We start from the raw sequence: 4,965 nt of genomic DNA on the forward strand, positions 1-4,965 counted from the left end.
ACACGTAATAACAAGCATATAAACCTCAACAACCTCAAAAACAATAGAGGACAAAATACGTAAAAATAAAATAAAAAATAAAATAAAATGAATAAATAAATAAATAACATAAACCAGAGGGGGGGAATTATACAAGGTTAAACATTGAAAGCAATTATTGACTTTTGAATGATTTTTTGTTTTTTATGCCCATCAAAGACAAAACATAAGAATTATAGTCAACCAGAAAAATTGACAGTATTGGGTTCTTACCCAAAAATTAACACTTATTAATAAAAATTTTGCCAAGTATAATAAAAAGATTAACAATATATTGGATCGAAAAGTTAGAGTTATAATAAAAGAAAATAAAATCAAAAGTGTTGATACATATTCTAACATTCCAAAACAATTTAACACAAAAAAAAAATTTCCTGGAGAATTCTGAAAAGGAATATAGCTGACCATTATCATCTATCAAGTGATTAACAGAGTATGTTATTTAAATACCATCTCTCAAAAAATAATGATTTATTTCTATAAACAATATTCTGATTATTCCAAATAAAACAACGGTGAGGTGAAAAATTGTGTTTGTAAACTAGTAAACATGACAATAAAGCCTGTTTTGCTATTTTATAGGGTAATTTACCAAGTGAAAAGGGGCACTGTAACAAAAATTCAATGCCTCCAATTTTCTTAAAAATAAAATTAAGAAATGTGTTCCATATAGATTTAGTGTTTTTGACTAATCTTTTCAAACAATTTACTTTTAATACATGGTTAAAGAAGGTGAAGTCAACAACTTCAAGACCTCCTTCACTAATTTTATTTCTTAGAACCTCCTTTTTAACTTTGTGTGATTTGTTTTTCCATACGAAATTATATAATAATTTATCCAAAATAAAAACGATGACTTAGGACAATCCATTACAGAGAAGAGATAAGAGACTCTTGATAGACCCTGCGCCTTTGACAGTAAGACTCGACCAGTGAGAGACAAATCTCTTATAGCCAAGAATTAAACTTCTTTCTAATCATGTCTTTAATAGGACTGAGATTAAGTTCTGAAAGAACCATGTTCGAATTTAAAGATATTTTTACACCCAAATAATTAATTAAATCTTTAAGCTGAATTCCCCAAATTGCTGTTTTATCTATATTTTTAATGACATTATCTCACATTTTGAAATATTAAGGGATAGGCCAGACACTTTAATGATCTCCATTGCTTTAGAAACCTCTGATTGATCTTTCAAGAAAAGCGTGGTATCGTCTGCATATTGGGAGATTTTTATTTCTTTATCATGGATTCTAATACCTTTAAACACGCGTTGTTCCAGATATTAGTTTAACACAGCTATTTCCTCTTACATACAAAGTTTTTACTGCATTGATAAAATCATTATTAAAATCAAAGTAATGTAATACACTAAGAATGAAGTTGTGGGTAACAGAATCGAAGGCTTTTTGGAAGTCTTAAAACATAATTTTTAGACTTCTCCTCCACCTCCATCGACTCTTACAGCTGACGACTTTGCAGTTTTCTTCACAAATAAGACAAGAACCATCAGTGACCAATTCTCCACACCGCAGACTGAGGATAACTTCACAACGACTAATGCTCACTCGTTCTCCTCGTTCTCTCCGCTCTCAGAGATGGATGTTTCCAAACTTATCCTGTCCAGTCATCCTACTACCTGTCCACTTGATCCGATCCCCACTCACCTCCTTCAAGTGATTTCTTCTTCAGTCATACCTTCACTTACTCACATTATCAACTCCTCTCTTCACTCTGGAACATTTCCCTCAGCAGACAGGTATTCCTTCTTCCATTCATTCAAAACAAGACCATCTCTAAATCCAGCACTTCTAGAAAACTACAGACAGGTATTCCTTCTTCCATTCATTGCAAAGACACTCGAACGAGCTGTGTTCAACCAGTTGTCTATGTTCCTTGTACAGAACAACCTCCTGGACAGCAACCAATCTGGCTTCAAAAGTGGCCACTCAACTGAGACTGCCCTGCTCTCGGTTACTGAAGCCCTGCGACTGGCAAGAGCAGCTTCCAAATCCTCAATACTCATCTTGCTGGACCTGTCTGCTGCTTTTGACACAGTTAATCACCAGATTCTCCTGTTCACCCTCAGAAAAATGGGCACCTCTGGAACATTAGGAACATTAGTCATTAGGATCTGTCATTCAGAAGCATGGCTTTTCCTATCACTGCTACGCTGATGACACTCAACTCTACTTCTCATTCCAACCAGATGACCCTAGGGTAGTTGCTTGCATTTCAGCCTGTCTGAGTGACATTTCTAGCTGGATGAATGACCATCACCTTCCGCTCAACCTTACTTAGACTGAACTGCTGGTGGTTCCAGCTAACCCATTGTTTCATCACAACTTCCCTATACCGCTGGGTTCGTCAACCATAACTCCTTCCAGGACAGCCAGAAACCTAGGAGTTGTGATGGATCATCAGTTAAGCTTCACAGACAACATTGTTACAATGACCCGGTCCTGCAGATTTGCCTTATACAACATTAGGAAGATTAGACCCTTCCTGTCAGAGCAAGCCACCCAACTTCTTGTCCAAGCTCTTGTTCTCTCCAGACTGGACTATTGCAATGCTCTCCTGGCGGGCCTTCCTGCATGCACTATCAAGCCTCTGCAACTGATCCAGAATGCAGCAGCGAGGGTTGTCTTCAATGAGCCGAAAACAGCCCATGTTACTCCTCTCCTCATCAGGTTACACTGGCTACCAGTAGCCGCTCGCATCAAATTCAAGGTACTGATGCTTGCCTACAAGACGTCCACTGGCACGGTACCAACTTACCTAAACTCACTAGTTCAATCTTATGCACCCTCCAGAGGTTTGCGCTCTGCAAGTGAAGCCATCCCAAAGAGGTTCAAAATCACTCTCACGTACTTTTTCCTGGACTGCGCCCAGCTGGTGGAATGACCTCCCGATCTCAATTCGAACAACTGAGTCTTTACTCATTTTCAAAAAACATCTAAAGACTCATCTTTTTCGAACACTTATTGTAAGCAAATACTAGTACTTGTCTGGCATATTCTTAAAAAAAAAAAAACCCTGGCTACGTGTTCTGTATTAGACTAACTGAGACTTGTCATGGCACTGGTATACTGTTGTTGTTCTCTTGTTGGTCTGATTGCTTCTATTGTTCTCATTTGTAAGTCGCTTTGGATAAAAGCATCTGCTGAATGATTCAATGTAAATGTAAATGTAAATAATTACAGCAGGATCTAAAACTAAATCACGATAATCAATCAAATCAAGAACTAACCTTATATTATTTGATATGTGGCGGCCCTTTATAAACCCAGACTAGCACTCATCAATTAATTCATCCAGGCCATATTTAAGACGTTTTGCCAAAATAGATGCCAAAATTTTATAGTCATTATTTAATAATGTGATTGGGTGCCATAAAGGGTATCTTTATGAGATTTTGGTACTAAAGTAATAACACCCTCTCTCATTGATGGTGGAAGGCATACATTGACAAATGATTCTTCATAAACTGCGAGTAAAAAATTCAGATAAATGGTCATGAAAAGTTTTATATAGTTCTGAAGTCAACCCATCACTCCCCGGTGATTTATTGTTTTTTAAGTTATTAATGGCCTTTTAAACTTCTTCCAATTATATATTTTTTAGAACATATAAAAATTAAAATCAATACTAACATATCTCTCTAAAGTAATAGAATTTAGAATAGGAAAAGGGTCAATGACACTTGAGTCACTTTTGTACTTGTTGCTAAAAAATTCTGTAATATGGGATGAAATAATATTTTTATCTTCACAAACAACACCATCAATTTTCATTTTCCTAATCGTATTGACCTCCACTCTTCTTTTTTCAAGATTAAAGAAGTATTTACTATTTTTTTCTCCCATTTCTGGATATGGATATGTTTATTTTGGAGTTTATTTAAAGAGACTTGATCTTCTAAAGTGAAAGTGCCTTTCTGTATTAAATTATTAATTTCAGCTGAAATTTCAAGTAAATCTGCTTTCCTTTTGATGGCTTATCTTTTACCATAGGTCCTAACAGCACATCCTATTTCAAATTTTAAAAGTTCCCATTGTTTACCAAACACACCACTATTAATTGCAGAATTCCAATGCTTATGAATAAGTCTTTCTATAATGGATTTCAAGTCATCATAATTTAGTAATGAGTTTCCAGTATCCTCCACCAATTCTGTTATCCTTACGCCCTGATAATGCAATTTTAAGACTAATAACTTTATGGAATGTTAGAGTAGCAGGCAATATAGATGAATCTAAAATGAACTGTTCGGAGTCTGAAGAAACCAACCAAAGGTCAACGCAGGATTATAATGAGAAATGTTTGTTGCTCCAGGTAAATTGCTTAGTTGAAGGGTTTTTTACCCTCCAAATGTCAATTAAGTCAAGACTATAACTTAAACGTAAGAGGTCACTAGACTCACTGTTCACTCTAGGTGATAATCTATCCATGGAACCATTCATGACCAAATTAAAGTCAATAATTAATTTTGCATTAGGGTTGCATCTCATGGTAGAATTGACATAATTTTCAATTTCACCTAATAACAAAGTGTTTGCATCTTTTGAACTATACCCATAAACATTAACAATAATGAATTGACAGTCATTTATATCAATCAGTAATATTAACCGATGACCTTTAGAGTCCCCTTTGCTCCACACACATTTTCCATGGAAAGTATGTGCCAAAATTGCCACTCCACCTGAATGACTGGAACCGTGAGCTAACCACATCTCACCTCCCCATTGGTGTTTCCAAAAATTAAACCATCAAAACGACGAATGAGTCTCTTGAATGAAAATTAAGTCACTTTTGAATTCTTTGCAAAAAAGAAAAAAAAGCTTTTCTTTTAACCAAGTTCCTCAGACCTCTGGCATTAATAGAACATAACTTTAACACCATCAAAACGGCAAAAGAAGTTG

The sequence above is a fragment of the Cyprinus carpio genome, unplaced genomic scaffold, assembly GCF_018340385.1.
Source record: "Cyprinus carpio isolate SPL01 unplaced genomic scaffold, ASM1834038v1 S000006634, whole genome shotgun sequence".
Taxonomy (NCBI): Eukaryota; Metazoa; Chordata; class Actinopteri; order Cypriniformes; family Cyprinidae; genus Cyprinus; species Cyprinus carpio.